We start from the raw sequence: 18,920 nt of genomic DNA, 5'->3' as shown, positions 1-18,920 counted from the left end.
TATTTTAAATATATTTATATTCACTTACCATAATACTTCGTACAGTCTTGACATTTATAGAATAAAAACAGAAAATAAAGGTAAAATCATATTTATATTGTCCTCGTCACATTGAAATATACATTGTTATTTATTCAGTCATGAAGATTAAAAAATATCCACTCAACAGCCTCTTACCAATATAAAGCTAACTTTAGTACAGTGCATCACCAGCACAGGATCCTTTTAATGTGTAACCTAAACTGCAGACTACACTGGGCTGGCATGCTGAACAAGTCAGGTAAGACATCACACAACCACTGTACTTTCACGTCTTTGTTAGTTCGACAGCAAGGAAAGAAGTTTTACAATAATTTATAGTCTGTGGTACTCTCTGGTGGGATTACATTCCCCGTGTGTGCTTGCTTTATAATGGCTACGCCAAAAACAATAGAATATTTTTTTTGCTGTGTAGCCTACTGTGTCCTAAAATGCGCACACACACACACACACACACACACACACACACACACACACACACACACACACAGACACCATATGAACAACATCAGCAGGGGCATGACATTATCGACACCACCAGTGAACCATGATCACTCATACACTGACACACTTTGTTGTTGTTAAATTTGACCTTCAGGTCTCCAGTCCCTCGCTGACCCAGTTTAAAAAATGCTGAGAATGACATTAAGACAAGTGGAGATCCTCAACCTCGGTCACTGCTGCTCAGTAAGTCAGAATCATACTCCACTGACACACTGACCCCAGGGGAATGCCAAGTACGGTGACTGACCATCAATTTGGACTGACAAGTACATGCACCCTGCACACAACCTTCATGTGCCGGACAACTGATGCAGTCACTTTTCTTCAGTAACAGGAGCTCCTTTACAATAACAAGGTCCATTCATAAAAAGGAATGGAAACAAGCACAGTCATTTGTTCCATAATAGTGACCCGAGTAAATAATTATCAACTCCTAGCCTATTTAGTTTTAGTTTGTGTACCAGACACTAACAACAATTAAAAAGCCTGCTCAGAATGTCCTCTAAAGCTCATCGCTGTGTAAATCAGAGCACACACATGCACCAAATTTCACCTGAGAAATATTAGGGCACTGTTGCCATCTAGTGGTTTCTCTGGAATAGACACCTTATGCCTGAGGTTTAGAACCTCACATTAGGTTATTAATTCTGTCTGTATAAAGCTCTACTTCATTAATTGATCACTCATTCAGAATAACTTTGATGCAATGCAGAATCATAGAATACATGTGTCATGTGATGGCATATGTGTTCATCCTGAACAAGTGCTAAACCCACAAAGATCTGAATAAACATGCTCCTTCTCATTTCCTTCTTAACTTCAACACTCATGCATATTCCTTTTGGCATCGGATTTCTTTGTGACAAGGACTGGAATTAATAGCACATTTAAAATGACCTCATTTGTCCACTGTGTGAGGCGTCTGAAGGTAATATGGCTCATTTTACATCCTTGGTGGGGAACATAGCTTAGTGGCTTGAATTACCTTCCCCTCAGCTCGTCTCCCAGTGAAAATCCCATTTTCCCATGCACTGATGGTGCAATGTGCTGAGCTTGGTGATATCTCAGGGCCCTCCACAGTGGAGGAGGGGAGCGCAGACATGCTTACTGCCTCCCTTTTAGAAATCACCATTTCAGCAGGATCGATAGTACGTCCCACTCCACGGCAGGCAAAGTGCACTGCCTCTATGGGGGGGGTTATGTGTGGACAGCTGCACCAAGGCAAGTCCGAGCAGCAAGGTGAATGATCGCATGCTGCGTCAGACACTCAGCTCCTCACTTGTTCTGAGATGCAGTTTCTGAGGAGGACCAGTGGGTGGATGCTGTCCTCAAGTGATGGTTGCAGTTGCAGGCAACATACTGATGAAGCCACAGAACTAGTTTAGCCGTCAGGTACTTCATGCTCTCTTTTTTTCCTCTTTAGCTGACTCACAAATCGGCATTGAGATGAGTAGATATGCAACCGATGCAGCTTGCATAAAACCCTTCTGCTGCCTTTTTCTGAATCGTCCTACACCTATTTGACTGTATTGGAGGTTGAGCACTCAAATAGATTCATGCTGTAGGTGAGAAGACGTCTCATATTTCAGTAGATGGCTTGCAATTTAAGACCTGTGCAGTCCAGCTTTGTAAAGCAGAATTTTTTTCTCCAATTTGTTTAACCTTTACACAAATTGTTAATCACACTTGTATTTTTGACAAATACTAACACAACATTTACAAGTGGAGCTGCAACTAACCATTATTTTCTTAATTAATCTCATTTAGTCTATAAAATGTCATAAGAAAATGAAAAATGCCTGTCACATGTCCTCAGAACCAGAGGTGATGAATAATAATTTCTTGTTTTGATAAACTAAAAATCCAAAACAGAAAGATATACAATTTACAATGATATAAAAACAGAGAAAAAGCTGATGTTTTTTGTTTTTTTGCTTCAAAAGTGACAAATGATTATCACAATAGTTGCCAATTCGAATAATCAACTTACAGTTTCAGCTCTATTTACAAGTTTGACATGCAGTTTTGATAATTTATAATATTCCAAAGTGAAACATTCACTAATTGTTTTAAGTATTAAAAGGATATAGTATGTCAATTTGTGAAACTTGTTTACAATAAAGATCAACATTTCTATAAAGAAGCAGCACTAGAAATGTCCAAGCCTTATGTTTACTCACTCTTTTCGCTGTGTCATTGAATGTACAAGCGTCAGCAAGCATGTATTTAGCGTGTACTGTGCTGGTGTGAGAAGAACGCTTGAAGGTTTAGAGAAAGGAAAGGGCATCAGTTAAAAGAGGTGCACCACTGCGGGACATGGGGGATGTGGATGGGACAGGATGTGTGGTGCAGTACCAGCATCTCCTCTGCTCAGATCGCTACTCATTTGTCAAGTTGCCTGCAGACTTGAATGGTGCATTGCTGCTAAAACACAGAGGCAATCAGCAGTGGAACAGCACACCTCCAGGGAGGGGTCCCAGGTGGACGAGAGCCTCCTTGGGTGATCTGCAGATTAAGGGGTCTTTTCCTCGGCACACGCCAGAGGGTCAAACTGAAGTTTTGTATTGTACTTAAAGAATTGTTTCATATTGACGGGCTTTTTTACAGGGAATAAAAAAGAGCAGCATGGCTGCCATATTCATCAAATCTACCTATAAGCCACAGAAAATGTTATTTTTGAGTTTGTTCTACTTGCAGTTTGCTGTCAGAAACTCTCTAAAGCACAGCATCCCCTGAGCACTGCAAGGAAACAGAAAGCACAGCAAGGAGAGCAATTGCTATTACAATAAAACATCACTTTTCCAGTATGGTTTCAATCATCCAACAGACGTTATTGCCATTAGTCATCACTCAGACTCTGTCCTTGCATATTAGCAGCACTGAGATCTTCTCCATACTGGGATAAGCAGAGAAGCCGAGTAAGGTCACAGCGTTAATGGTGGCCTGCTTCTGCTGGTTGACGTGGCAGTAGATGGGCAGACCCACAGAGCCCATCCTGCGGATAAGAGCCAGAGACAGAGCCAGGAGGTGGCCGACCCGTCTACTCTGGTAGGATGTAGGCCATCCTCAACTCAAACAGCTCATTACACAGCATCCAGGACACAGGCCGGCCCTTCTCATCTGTAACACAGTGGTTTGGCAGATGGCGTATACAGACTCTCACGTGGTCAAGGCTCTCCTGGCTGCCTCCATAAGGCAAGTGTGTGTCAACGAGCTCCACGTGAGATTCGTTCAGAATGGAAATTGGCACTGGAAACACCTTCCTGGTCGGCGGAGAAAAATGTGAACAGAAATCATGAACATAAACCAAGGAAATGCATATTATATTTGCTAATCTAACTCACAAAAATAATGGAGCTGCCTTGAACTGAGGTCATGAATGCATTTCAGAAACTCACTCTTGCCAGTCTATATTCTCTGGCCTGTGGTAGATGAAGGTGTTAAAATCCCCATATTCTGTGATATCGAGCCCACTGCGAGAGGCAAGTTATTTGATGAGATGATGTGAGTTTGGTATACCTTTCAGAGACACATAAGCAAAGTGATGATTTGTTTTAATTTACCTTCATTATCATGGCCCAGGATGCACCGATCCAACTTTTTCTTACCCAATACTGATGCCCCAACTCCGAGTATCTACCAATACAGAATACTAATCTGATACCTCCCTTTTCCCACATTTAAAATCGGTATACCTCACTGCATGGAACTCTAAGGAATCATTATATAAGGTAACATGAGTCGATGGAACGCTGTGACTGAAAGAATGTAACTCGTAGCAGAAATAGCAAAATTGTCATAAAGACATTGATAAAAACACTGTATTTAGTGTAGATCAATTGTGAGACCTGATCTGCTTTATAAGGTCAGTATCATCGTCAATATTATTCCAGCATATCAGATTAGTGCATCCCTAATCATGGCATGGGCAAACAAAACTACATGTTACAGAACCATCTGACTTAGTTGTCGCTTAAAAATATATTAATGATAAACATGTCTGCTTTTTGGAAGTTTCAATAAGTGACAACACATTATTTACAAGCGCAAACACAAACATTACAAAAAAACCAACAATGAATTGATCTGGCTAAAAAGTATTGTGTATGTATTCCAAAGCCTGAAATATCTTATGTAATTTATTTTGAGTTGATACCACGTGCACCGTCCTAATGCTCACTAGCACACTGAATGTGTACATTAATTCATGGGTAAAAATAGTTCCCAACAAATGCACTGTTTACTCCTGTTTGAGTAACATTTGCTAAAAAGTGCCCAGCTGTTTCAGGAACAGTTTTTTTTTTTTAAATTAAAGTATATAATATGTGTGTGTACTCTCTATAAAGATTTCTCTTTGAGCAACTAATGGGGTTGAAGCTGAATGCTACAGAGTACAGAGAAAAAGACTCACGACCATTGCATTGTTGTCATTTCCGTGGAAATGTTATTCCTGCATTCTGCCACACTACCTCTGAATATGAGCCTGTTCCTCCAGTTTACAACCCTCTCATTAAGCAGCATACTTCTCTGAGTTTCTGGGTTCTTGGTGAAGACTGTGCAGATGTCAGGAATCCCCCCAGAGCTGCTGCAGCTGTAATGCTTCACAGGCAGATATACATTAACAGGCGACTCTGGAGGAGCCTATAAGTTATCTTTGTCCCCGTGTGCCATACCTGTTTTTGACGGTAACAAATGGCAGTAGTGAATGTAGGCCAGGAGTCAACACACATCTCCAGATGACACGGATTGTTGTGGAGGATATGCAACACTCCTCCAAGAACCTGAAACGCAGAACACAATGCAGCAGGGAAAAAAGACCAAAATAACAGGCTGCTCGACATCTATGCAGATGAAAATGACACAAATAACACTGACAACTATAATCAGTAGAGTGGCACATTTCATATTAAACACAAAGTTGTTTTCTGCCTTACAATCACACAAATATTAATGTTTAATAAAAATAAATTACAAGAGAGCAGCATTGCATTGATGGACTGTGGCAGTTCCCTGTAAAGGATATTTTTCATCAAAGGGAGGTCCTTGAGTGCTTTCAAGATGATCATTGTTTTTGTCAGGGTAAACCATAGACTGTGTAAACTTGCCTCTGCTTTGAATTTGTTCAGTATAAAGAAGTGCAATTCAGCCTTGACTATTGTAATTTAGCTGGTTTACAGCTTCAATATTACTGCCACAGATAAGTTTAACACAAAGTCCAAAGTCTTTATTCTCTATTCAAAGAAATATTTACTTAACCTGCACCACAATGTGCACTATTAACTACAGTCATTTTAAATACACAAAATGCTGAAGAGAAATCCAAACAAAAACATAATTTATACGACTATTTTTTTTTTTACTGTTTATCTTGAAATATTACATATTGTAGGGATGCTTGAAATTGAAACTGGTCTGTGTGCTTTACTTCAACACCTCTGTAGAGAACAAACTAGCTGCTGCTGATGGAGCCGCTGCTCATTCACAACAGAGCAGCCAGCTGTCAGTTCAGCCACTCACCAAAATGTCATTCCATCATAGATCTTTAACTACTATCCCTCTAATACTAAGGGAGAAACTGATGACTCCTCACACTTCATATGTTTCACGTATCGAGCTCTGCCTTTCAAAATGGGATCTTTAACATCACCGTGAGTAATGTTGTGAGTGATTCTTTGATAAACAAGTTTTCTTGTATGTGAAATAAATTATCTCTGGAGCAATTCATCTGTTGTGAAATCACAGTTCTGAATGTTTGTGTGCTTACAGTTATTTCTGTACAGCAATTACTGTTTGACCTGTTTCGTTGTTGACGGTGTGTCTTTTCCACTCTTTTGGCCTTGGGAGGAATCTGCTCAGCTTTACAAAAATGCAGTCAACAAAGAAGCATTGGTGCAGTGAAACGCACCACATGCCATCGTCTACAGAATCAGGATCCCATTATTCAGTCAATCTCTATCCCAGACCGACTGACGTGAGAAGAGAGAGAAAGATTTTTGTGAAGTGAATTCATTGCTAGCTAGCCTCAATTACCTCCTCTGACTACATCTTCAATTGGAAATGTCAGGTTTCCCTTGAGAATATCCTTAAAACCACCAAATCACTCATGCACACAGAAATCCTTTTTTTATTTTACATCTTGTCAGATTTTCAGAAATAAATTTAGCTATGCAGTGTACCCAAAAGAGAGAAAATCTTCACAGCACGGCTTTTAAATCTACAGTTTTAAAGAGCCAGTAGTCAGTCAAGACCATTTTCCTCCTTGACTGAGGACTATTGAGAATTGGTCTAAATTGATGTGTAAACCAAGCAAGCTGCTGAGCTTGTGAATCAATGTGTCTTTTTATCTTTTCCGGACAGATCAATAGAGCTGAGGAATGGGCTGTGAATGGCAAAAAAAAAAAAAAAAAGACGCAAACTCACCAGCTGATGGTTATTCTCTATTCTCTACTTTTTCCTTTAGATGTGCATTACATTTTCCTATCAACTGCAAAAAGTGTTAATAGTCAGGCAGTTTTCCCAGACCTTAATGCAAATCATAAACATGAGTAAGAGTCGTGTATGCACACATTCAACGAAAGGCATAAGATGACTCAACTCCAAATCTCTACATTCATATGATCTATGAGCCTTAACACACATTTACACACTCTGCCCTTGGCTGGGCTAACCAGAGAGAATATTAAGAAAGAGTGCGGAGCCAGAGGCGATGAGGTGACAGTAGCCAGATATAAAGCATAGGGAGGTAATCTAATAGGACATGTAAAAGGGCCCCTCCTCATGGCTTATTCATCATTGATGCCATTACTGAGAATGGCATTGGCTATGTGAGGGATATGCTGGCGGGAGCATTTTCCCCTGGTGTCACAAAGTACAGAGGACCGGACAGAGGACCGGACAGATGCTGTGAGGATCGGCAGACTGATGCAGTAGCAGCACTGCATGCAGACTGTACATGCAGGGAGAGATGTTTTGCTCTCAGCTGATGGATAATTTGCATGATGCATGCCAATGATTTATACTGACACTGACTGATGGACAGTCTCATGTAGCTGATCCCTAGTAGTCAGAGATGTTCCATTATAGGAGTTTTGATGATTCAGCAATCTGTTCCAGCAGTGGCACATCTTACAAGGGCAGAGATACAAGCTTATTAGGGTGAAAAGCCCTGAAATAATACACAAACTCTAATGCACTCAAGCACACACCTTGACTTGATGGATTCACAGTTAATATGTTAATATGAGATGCAGGCAGCTCCTAATTTTGCACCAGAGGACGAAAGATCACAGGGCAGAACAAAGTCATGATAAAAAATTAAAAAAAAAACGCTCCCGCAGTGAGAAGCCGAAAGCGCTGCACTGCTGCAGAGAACAGCCAAGCCACGCTGAAGCCTAAAATGCACCAATTTTATAATAGGGACACCATTATTCATACAAAGCCAATGCAGCTCACTGGAAGTCTACCACCAAGTGTGTTTTTGAAGTTCAACCTTATTGGCTGACTAAATGATGGATGATCTCACTCTCACAGAGTTGTACAACGCGCAAAAGACAAATTTGGTTTGTCAAGTTATTTCTATATTTTAGTGTACTGCAGAATAGCACAAGGAGAGCAGTGCACCTTGGGTAATGAAAGGCAGGTAATAGGGATTGCAGATTAATGACATTTCACTTTACTGAAGGGGATTTTGTATCTTTAAGAATTGCGAAACTTTGAGCGGGCGTTGAGACAGCAGCTTTTAGATAGCGACATTCACTTATTGATTGCATGACTAGTGCTCATTTGTCAAAATGTTGTGTTGTGACCTGTGTGCAACAACGCTGTGGTGTGCCTTGTGTTTTTTTGGCGCATTTGGTTGAAATATGATTCTTAGCGATTCCTTATGGGTAAAATAAATAAACCATAACAAACTAATTTAAAAACGGTGAAGTCTGTGATTTTCTTAATTTAGCTTGAAGCAGTGTTACATCTTTTGATCTTACATGTAGTTTTTTTGTATTAAATGGTCTTAAATACGTCTTTTTGGCAACTCATTCCTGGAAAAATCCTTCCAGACAATAGAATATTAAATTTCAGAGATATTGTGGCACACAGTTCCTCATTGAGGTTTGAGCACACTCACTCAAATCTCACAGCAGCTTTTGCTGTAGTGTGAAAATGAAAAAAGGGAATGGAGAATTATGTGTGCGTGGAGGGGGTCTCTCCTGTGAGGATTCCTTTACACTGATGATTCTCGGGGGTGGGGGTTGCAGAGGGGAACAGAGAGGAGAGGAGGGCAGACTGAGGATGTGCACACACATACTGACCCTGGACGTTGTGTTCCCCTTTAAAAGTCCCATCCCACTCAGATACGCAGAGCTCATGCAGGATCTGCTGCGGCAGTGGGGGAACACTGCTGAGCTGTGCAGTTTATGCTGCCAGCAAGCGTGCAAAGAAGAGGAGGGGGAGCCAGAGCGTACAGGAGGAGGAGGAGTAAGGGAGAGAGATGGAGGAGAGAGAGTGCAAACAATGTCATTCTGTTCAGGAGGCAATGCTGCAGTCAACTTTGCAGTGCCATGAAAGCACATCACCAGCAACCAAGAGGCTCAGAGTGAGTGCAGAGAAGTTTTCCTCCTCTCCACCTCGGGTGAGACGCCGTGCGGGACTCATCTGTAGGTAAACACTTATTTCCTCTCTAGTCTCTTATTTACCTTTGATGTTGTCTCCTTATGTGTCTACCTCTTTGCATAGGACGGTATACTTCTTAAATCAGCCTGATAGGACTTGATATGCGTATGTTGGTGTTGCATGCCTTCGGTGTTGAAGCTCCCAGCTGCTTCTGTCTCATCAGTGTCAGCCTCCTCTGCACCAGCAATAACCAGGCAACAGCCAGCCAGACAGCCAGTAGGTTAGCAGTCAGGCTCCACTGCTCCCTCATCCATGTTTAACACACGGTCAGGCTGGAAATAGCAGCCGGCGTGTCAGATAGCGGCTGGTTGAGAAGACTGCATTTGACAAAGGACAAAATGACTTACCAGGATGCAAAGAGTTGCCTCCACTAGAGGGGACTTTCAGCTTTGCTGACTTAGCTTTTAGGAGAGTACAGACAGTCCCATCTCTCTACTTTTCTTTTGTAGTTGTGGATTTATATTTAGCAGCATGTGTTATTTGTGAATATGATGCTGGACACCAGTATGAAGGATCTATTGTACCAGTGTCGGTGGGCTGAAAATGGGGTACTGAGAATGAGGATACAGTGGCCTGCATGGGACAGGGGAGTTGTGGTGCAGTCATGAAGTTGTGCTCTAGCTACTAGGACTTTTCTGCCGTCTGAAAAGTGGATACAGGGCAGACTGCAGCTCTGTACGATTCTTTTTGGAGAGTTTAGCACAAACTGTGTGAGGGAAAGTAGTGAGGTGTTTGTGCATGTGGTTAGATACGTTTTTGTTTGTCTGTTAGATAAAATCAGAAATGAAAAGGCAATATCTCTGCGGCAGCAGTATCTCAGAAACTCTCTTGCTCTAAAAGTCGATATTGCTGCTTTTGTCTTTTATGCCATATTGCACCGTCTGAGCTCAACTGCAAGCCTTTTCAAAGGCCATGTAAAAATAGTTTGTGGGTGAAAAAAGCTTCATATAAAAGTGAGTCAGTATTCAAATTGTGCTCTGAAACCTGTCTGGCAGGTCTGGATGATGGATCCAGACAGGTCAGCTCACCAGTATGCAGGCTCGGTCCGCTCTGAGTTCACCTCAGGTAACTGTGCTAAGACCTTGAAAAAGCTGGCCCTACGTCGTCAGCTTTGCATCTCTCTGGCCTTTCAGATTTCTCCCCACTGCAGGCAAGCGAGTGCGAGGAAACAGATTAATAGCAAACTGTAAATCAGGTCCGCGCCACATCCGGAGCCTGACATCATCTGCAGTTGTCCTGCTCACACTTATACTGAGGGAGGGTGCTGCACTGCCAGCAAAAGAAATTGCCGCACTCACCTGATGTTCCTTGCACCTCACTTCTGCCCTCCCCCCACCTCCCACCGACTCTTCTCCTCTTCCCTCCTCCTGCCACATCTCCAATTTCTCTACTGTAGTCTCTCTCAGAGGTACAGTGTCCCAGCACAGCGCTTCACCAGCATGCTTTGCACCTCTGTGATTCTGCCGCCCCCCCTCCCTCCTCCTCCACTCACCCCCTACCCCCTGCTGAAAAAGTATGCAGCACATAATCTCACCATCTTTCAATTTGCCTGAGTGAATAGGGAGAGGAGAGAGAGCGAGAGAGAGAGAGAGAGAGAGAGAGTCAGCCAGCAGCAGAGCAGCAATCCTGCAGTGTCCTGCAGCAGCTGAGTTCCTGCAGTGCTGGCCTCTAAAAGCACACACACACACACACACACACACACACACACACACACACACAGACAGAAACAGAGGGATCCACATCATTCTCTCTCAGACACAGACCGTGCTTCAATCACGTGACACAGTGGGGGTGAATGTGAGGGAGCGCAGGCCATCTCACTCTGGACCGTTCTAGGCTGACTTTAGAGACAGAGGAGAAAGAGAAAGACAGACACACACACACACACACACACACACACACACACACACACACACACACACACACACACACACTCTGCTCATGGAGCTCCACAGGGAGGCAATGGTGAGATTAGCAGGTCCATCCCTCCCCCCCCCCGCGCTCACCCCCCCGATGGTGCATTGTCCCATTCCAGCACTCCTGTTCCGATGATGTAATCAATGCAGCAAGCTTTGAACTTGCTGGGCTAGGGGCTCCTTACCCCAACCCACACACACACACACACACACACACACACCCCAACTAACACAGATGCAAAAGTGAGGCCTCAGCTGCAGTCTGTGTCCCAGGTAGGAAGATGTATAAATTACACTTTTATGTGATGATTTAGCTATTGAAGTGCAGAAAATAATTTCCTGTGAGTGGGCTAGCTCAACGATTGTCCATATTTCACTCTTGTGCAAACAGATCATCAGCGCATGCTTCCACAAATTAAAACTGGTGAAACTAATGCTGGCACTTTGTCAAAAGCAGTGCCGCATCACCACTTCCAATAAATTAAAGCAAGTATCTGCAGGCGAATACACATCTACTGCTCTTCTACAAAGTTGTACAGCTTTTCCAGTTGCGGTCAGCGGGGAAAAGACAAACCTCCAATCAGCAGCAAAGTGCTTTGAGTTCTTTCTGGGCATAACATCATACTGACTTTGTTCTTTCATTGATAAGGTCATCAGTCTGTCGACGGGCTGCAGTGGTGAGCAGCACCAGTGATGTACAGTTTGGTGCTTTAGAGATGCTCAGGCAGCCAGATTGAGACCATATTTTAGCAGGTGAGTTTTGCTGAGCTGGTTCTGCCGCTGCAGCTAGAATCTGCCTAGTGATCAACTTCCACTACAGCAGTGATGAACTGGCATAACCCCCCTCTAGTAAAAACCCCAGCTTGCATCAGAGCAGCTCTGCATAATTAGCACTCATGGATGGTGATGCTTCTGCAGATTTGATACGGTTAATGTGAGTAGCTAAATAGAATGAAATGTACATTTGTCTATACATATTTATATCTCTGGTGGAACAGATGAAGGATTATTTATCCGCTACATTAATGAGTTGCTTTTAAATTCATATTTGACATTAAACATCAAAGATAGAGGAAAATATTAATATTTCACAGGTTTTCCATATATTTGCTAATGCATGCTGTTGCAAGTGCAAGATGTTCACAGTCATGTAATTCATACTGATGGGCTTCATCTGCTGCTGTATAAAATGATTTGATGAATCAGCAGCTTTCATTAGAATGCTGTACTGGTGCCCGGTTACAGCTTCTGTAAACTACTATTTCTGCGTTGGTAAAAAGAAAACAGGACTACTTGCTAATAAGAGTAATAATGAAAAGTAATATTGTTGCTGATTTTAAGATATTCATTTTACTTGCATTCAGATTCTACTAGTAAAGACTGAGGTTTTGGCATTAGCCAGAAAAGACAGACAACATTGTGAAGTGAGAGTGAGTGAGTGTTGAAAAGAGAAAGAAATCACTGCCTGCAGGCAAACTGTACTTCACTACTGTACTTTATATTTTAGAACATGGCAGAGATAATCTGACAACTCAGTCTAATTCAAAAATGCTCTTCTCTTTAAGACTTTTTCAGTCAGTTGCCACTATCCCTCACATCATCTCACCACCTTTGCTTTTGTAAAGAAATCTACTTCACCATGTCACACAGAGAACCAATCTTAATGCATATTCAAACAATAACTCATTCATGTGTTAAAGTGCTCAAAGTAAAAGCAGTGTATGCTAACCGATTGAAGCAGGCTGAGTCATGCTGTTTTTTCTTCTTCTGGGTTTCCCCCCTCTCTGATCCTCTGCTCCTCCCCCTCTGGTCTAGGAGCAGTCCGGCTGTTGGTGGCGTGTTGGAACATGCCTTGACTTGTTGTACTGCCTGAGTCAGGCAGAGAGACAGACAGCCACAGAGAGAGAGGGAGAGAGAAGATGCTAGTGGTCAACAGTTTGCCAGTGTGAAGTGACCCACACAAAGAGAGAGCCCTGCTGCACCATGGACAGACTCCTGTTGATGTCAACACCAGAGTGCACTCCCTGAAGACGAGCGTGCATGGTGGACCTCTACTGCTGCCTTGCTGCTTGGTGAGTGTCAAAAATGTGTGAATAAAAGCCTCTGACATGTAACATCACAACTGGGCCCTTCTGTGAGCGTCCGGGTTAATTATTATCGCAAAGAGGAGCACAGGGCGCCTTTACTTTGAGTAAAACTTCAGAAACACTAATTAGTATGGGGAAATAAAAATATGCTAAAATGAGTCCTTCAGACCTGCTTAATAAGACCTGTAAGTTGATTGAAGTATAAATGAGAAAATGTTAATTTGAAGTGTGTTGTAGAAGCGTCCAAGCCGAGTCTTGATGCTAATATGATGCCATGGTAACTATTCAAAAGGATACTGAATGCAGAGAAGTGTGATACGCACAGTTACAGAGTTACCAATCACACGCTGGCACAGTAACCTCCGCACAGACAGAGCACCACCAGGGACATGATGATCATTGTCTGACCACAGTATGATCCAGAGAAGGACAACTGTTTTTGTTGTTTTCTCCTCTGTTCAGACTGACAAGCCGGTTTTCGTCAGGAGACCCAGCAGGCCGCCTCTCCTTTTCTTAAAAGCAGAGGCCAAAGAGATAAAGAGTTCAGAGTTCCTCATGTCTGACAACTGATTTGTGTCTGGATAAATACAGGCAGGGAGTCAGAGCTGATGAAGTTTCCTGCTCACAAAATGACTGTATGTTTGACAGGAGGATTACACTTACTGTACATGGAAAAGCAGATAACGACAACTGTGTGAGACTATCCACGTTGTCACGCTCTACAGTAAAAACCTCATATGTCAAAACTCAAATACATTAATCACTCAAGTGACTTAAATGATAATCATTTAGTGTCTTGTACTATGATCTGTGTATTTTACTTGTGTGTGTCGTCAAGCCCGCAGATAGTGACTGGGGCAACTCTGTTTTCTGGTAACTAGGGCTAGTGGCACAGTGAGTAAGACTCAAAACCACTGAATTAACACACTGCACTTTGACATACAATACTGATAAATGAATACGAATGAAAGCAATTCTCACCCCCAAAACAGTTTGAAACAAAGGTAGAGAATAAAATTCCTGACCAGGCTTTTATTACTTCTTATCATTTTCTATCAACTTAAAATGCCTCAAGTGGTGGCTTTGAATTGTTAATTTGACATTAAAACATCAAAAAAATGTAATCAATATACGTAACTGTGCTTCAAAAACCTCAGGAGGGGCTAAGCTCCAGTACCAGGCATGCCATCAGTGTGCATGTCATGTGTAGCATTGTTCAGAAACTAAAGCTCTACAGTAAATACTGGTGTCATTGTTAGCTATAAGATTATTAGGTTCGTGGAATAGGACTATAGCGGGGAAGCATGACTGTTTAAGCGTTGTTAACCAACACTGGAATGACCAAGAAGTGCACAGCGGAGAGGAGCGAGGAGGTGAAGTATAATGCACAGGGTTGATGATGTTGGGTATAGCTGGGTGAGTGTGTTTTTCAGTATGTGAGGCCAGACAACAGAGGGACCCAGCATGTTCAGGAAGATTAGGTGGGTCTGGGGTTAGGGTGTGTAATACATGTGTGTATGTGTGTCTTTTCCGGTGATGTAATGATCATGAAATATACGACTTATTAAGGAACGTCCCATGTGAGAGTTTCACGGTTACTTAAACAAATACCAGTCTAAGAAAAACACTGCATTTTGTGTACTATTACACTTGTCACTGTAGATGTAACACCTCTAATATTCTAATAAATTGACAAATATCAACTCTTAAGAAAGATAAATATATATTAAAAAACTAGTTAATTTAGTTTCTGTACATGGGTGTGATGAGGCACCTCTATGGTTCAAAGTTAGTCAGTAAGATACCTAAAATCAGTACAATTACCAAAATGAATTTCTGAACTCTAACAAATCATCTAACAAAATAAGCCAAACTTAAACTTAGCAGTAGTGTGACATTTTGTTTTTAATTATTTTGTTATTTTCCTCATAAAATAACATAAAATAACTTCAATACCTTGTGTAAGAATGTGACTGAAATAATATTGACCATTTATCTGCAGCTATTATGAGAAATATAATCAAATAATAATCGTTTAAATAATTGTTCAAGTAAAATTAAATATTCCAGCTTCTCTGTTGTGAGGGTTTTCCTTCATAATATGTGACAGTAAACTGAATCTCTTTGGGTTTTTGACTGCTGGTCGGACCAAGCAAGACATTTTAAGGCTCCACATTGGATTTAAGGAAAGGTGACCGATTGATAAATTGAGAAAATAATTGGCAGATCAATCGCTAATTAAATGAATTATTGGTCGCAGACGTAATCATGTTGTTTCATCGGGATATCTCTCTAGCTCTCAATTATATTTGCGCCATATCCCACTCCTGCATCAGCACACTTTATGAATATTGCCTATTTTAGGACAATTAATCCATTGCAAGCTATTTGTTTTCATAATATCTAGAATTTAGGCCTTTACCTATGTCATATTTTTTTTATCTGGCAAACCTAAAAATGGTAAATTAATGCATCCACACCCACACTAGTATTTGTAAACAAATGTCCCACTACATTTTTCTTTGTTGGGCAAATAGTGCAGAAATAGAAAGACTAAATTCTGTCAGTAGAGCTGAGCCCAGCCTGAGGCCTGAAACATATTCGTGGACAGGTTTGTGAGTCGAGGCTCGTTGCGGCTCCTGCTGCTGCTGTTTGCTGTTTGATGCAGTGAGGCAGCCAGTCATTCATTTAGTAGCAGGGTATTGTTTTCACTGGCATTCCTCAATTCTGTATTAGGGATTACATCAAGCCCTGAACAGGAAAGAATTCCTCTCATCATGTGTTCAGTGAAGGCAGCGTCTGGCTCGCCACAAAGAGACACGGAGGCAGCCGTTTAGCAAACTGAAAGCAGGCCAAGAGGTGTTTCTGTGTTTGTCAGTGGACATCACTTGTGTCTGTGTGGGTCAGACACAGGCAGACAAATACATATGTTGTGTTAGTATCAGCACATCACAAACATGTTTCTTAAGAAAAATCTAAAGTCTTTCTTTGACATTAGATAAGGTCAAGATGTTCCAAGCCAATTTCCAGTTATACAACCAAAAATGCGTCATAAAATGCACCAAAAGCAGACACGGAGAGCTACAAATAGCCTTGCTGCAGATTTCAACAGTAAAGATACACCAAATAGAGGACGTTCATCCAACTGTATGTCATCCAAATATCCCTCCCAACACCTCTCTATCTCCTTCATAAACTGCCTCTGTTCCTTCATTTGCTAGTGACTGCAGATCGCTCTCTAGTATCCATGTTGTCCTGTCAGCAAAGCAAGCAGAGTCCACAGGGAGAGGACAGTATGGACTGGTCAGCCGGCCCAAAATAGCACTGCAGCGAGCAAACGCAACTGATAGCGAGGGGATTTTAGTCCCTTAGGTACATAAACACACAGGTACTTGCATTATATAGTACTCATGTGAACATATAGCCACACACACAGACACACAAATAGATGAGAGCTAAATCAAACAGCTTTTTGTTGCAGAATCATGAGTCATGGCAAGTCTATTCTTAGTTCGGGGGTGTTTGTATTTGCCCAAGTTGTGTGCACTTAAAGTAATGCTGCATAAGGCTAGAGAAGTATCAAGGCTCTGTTTGGGAACAAGCTTTGGGTCACTTTGGGCAGCAGGAGCGTAGACTTATCGATGCATCACAGTTATATAAAATTGAGTTAGGCAGTTCGGGAAGGGTGCCTCTGTGAAATCTTAAATAAATTCCTAAATAGAAACCAATATTTATTTAAATTTTACATTACAATTTATTAGGTCAAATTAGGTTTATTACATGGAGCAATTGCTACTGAATCATTATTTCCTACTTCTCTTATAGAGCTTTTGGCTGTTGGCATGGGACCACGCCACCCCCGGGGGCTTTTAGTGTGAGGCCATTGCCTTCCAACCACCACGACCACCAGGAAGCTGGACATGAAACGTGTGAGTGTCCGTAGTGCCAGACTCACAGGTGGAAGTGTACAGCAAATACCAGCCAGGATCCTGCTCAGGAGAGACAGGCAGAGGGACAGGCAGAGGGACAGGTGGTTGGACGTGGCTGCTGTGGGTGTTTCTCTGGCAGTGTCTTAGCTGGTTGTTGTGAGGAGTGAGAACGAAGCAATCAGCAAGTATACTGCCGCAGAAATTCTTCGCAATAGAGGCCCTGGGATCAGAGCCATCACGACAGTAAAGGACAAAATGCGTATCAGCATTGTAGCAAACATGGATCCTGCTGCTACTGTAAGTTTTTACATGTTTCCGGACAATGACATTAACAACGGCTGAGGACCTGATAAAGAATTAACTGCTGCCATCTTGTGAATGGAAGCAACCTCCCAGCATGCTTTTGTTCATTTAACACTGCAGCAATTTGTAAAAAAAACTACAACAACAATCTAAAAAAATCCCTTTAATTCAGAAAATATAGCTCGGCTTACCATGACTTCAGATTCTATTTTTTTCAGTTGTATGTTGTTTTTGTCACCAAATTTAATTTTGCTTCATTAATAAATAAGTATTTTTTTCTATGTTTGATTCCTAATTTATCAGTTGCAGCGTAATGTCATAAGTTATAACTGTAAAAAGGGATTAATAAAAGTTCCATAAAGACGGATTTATTCATTTGACTTGCTTGTTTTCACCGTACACATGCATTTTGTAATTATGAAAAAATGGTGTTGTATAAACCACTTTGCACTTTGAGACCCTTGGAAAAAATAACGTTACCATGCGAACACAGTAGACCTTATGAGTGTCACTGAGGCAGAGTAGCCTGGATGCCATGTGCACACTAATTTAGGGTTTCATAGGCACACAGCAAATGAATGTATAGTGTGCTCTTGATTTAAGATGCAAAATAGGGCTTTGGTCTACAGAACCACATCCTCTTTAGTTGATTTATTGTTAACACTTGATGGAAAAAGTTGTGCGTTGTAAAAGTGATTGTTGGTCATGTGTGATTCTGACGATACACGCCGAAAACGCGTGCATGCTAGAAATAGAACCAACGCCTATTTTTCACGAGACATGCAAGCATGTTGGAAGCGTTTCCAGGCAAAATAGAATAGGAAATGTCATGTCAATGTTTATATGTCATTTTGACACGAATACATATTAATAAATGACATGTTGATGTTTGAAAGTCTCCAGGTTTTGAGATAAATGCAGATATAAATGTAATTTAAAAAAGAATACAATCAATACTGTCAATACAGAAGGAAATATTCTCTAGCCTATTTTGCCGTCAATACTGCCGACGTTGTCTTTGCTGTAATCAAATCAGTCTATATTTATGTTTAACATGGTATTTCATTTTATCAATGGGAAACATGCTAGCCTTGTCTGCACACATGTATCACACATGTGTACAGACAAGGCTAGCAGCAGCAGCGCCACACGTTTCTGGTGTGTAAAGACATAGAAAAATCCATGCAGCCGCCACGCAGCTGACACGCAACAGAAACGCCACGCTCACGCCACGCAGGCAGTGTGTAGCCGGCCTAAATGCAGATGTGTTTGCCACTGCATTGCTGCAAACTGAAAAAGGGGTTGCAGTTTTTCGGGCTGCAGCAATGCAGAAGCAGTAAAATCCTGCAAGGTCACTGCTTTGGACCTTTCTACACTTCAACTCTTTGGTACCACAATGACAAGGCCACCAAAGAATTCACAGCTGCTTGACACAAAGCGTGGCAGACATTACTCATTACTTTGAGCTAAAAGGT

The 18,920-nt window shown here is 41.7% G+C and overlaps 2 long non-coding RNA genes and 1 pseudogene across 2 annotated transcripts; 2 read left to right on the top strand and 1 right to left on the bottom strand.

The window, feature by feature from the left end:
* The first annotated feature begins 220 nt into the window (after positions 1–220).
* Positions 221–1,348, top strand: LOC144520789 (uncharacterized). Its single transcript, XR_013502251.1, has 2 exons — positions 221–280; positions 638–1,348. It is a non-coding gene; the product is annotated as an uncharacterized LOC144520789 (long non-coding RNA).
* An 86-nt stretch (positions 1,349–1,434) lies between these two features.
* Positions 1,435–5,353, bottom strand: LOC144520788 (glycine N-acyltransferase-like protein 3; annotated as a pseudogene).
* Positions 5,354–12,960: 7,607 nt separating this feature from the next.
* On the top strand, positions 12,961–17,726 carry LOC144520277 (uncharacterized). The gene is made up of 2 exons (XR_013502201.1): positions 12,961–13,198; positions 17,039–17,726. It is a non-coding gene; the product is annotated as an uncharacterized LOC144520277 (long non-coding RNA).
* The last annotated feature ends 1,194 nt before the right edge of the window (positions 17,727–18,920 follow it).

This window comes from Sander vitreus, chromosome 7 (assembly GCF_031162955.1).
Source record: "Sander vitreus isolate 19-12246 chromosome 7, sanVit1, whole genome shotgun sequence".
Lineage (NCBI taxonomy): Eukaryota > Metazoa > Chordata > Actinopteri > Perciformes > Percidae > Sander > Sander vitreus.
Note: the sequence above shows the minus strand (reverse complement) of the source record. Positions and strands in the feature narration are given on the sequence as shown.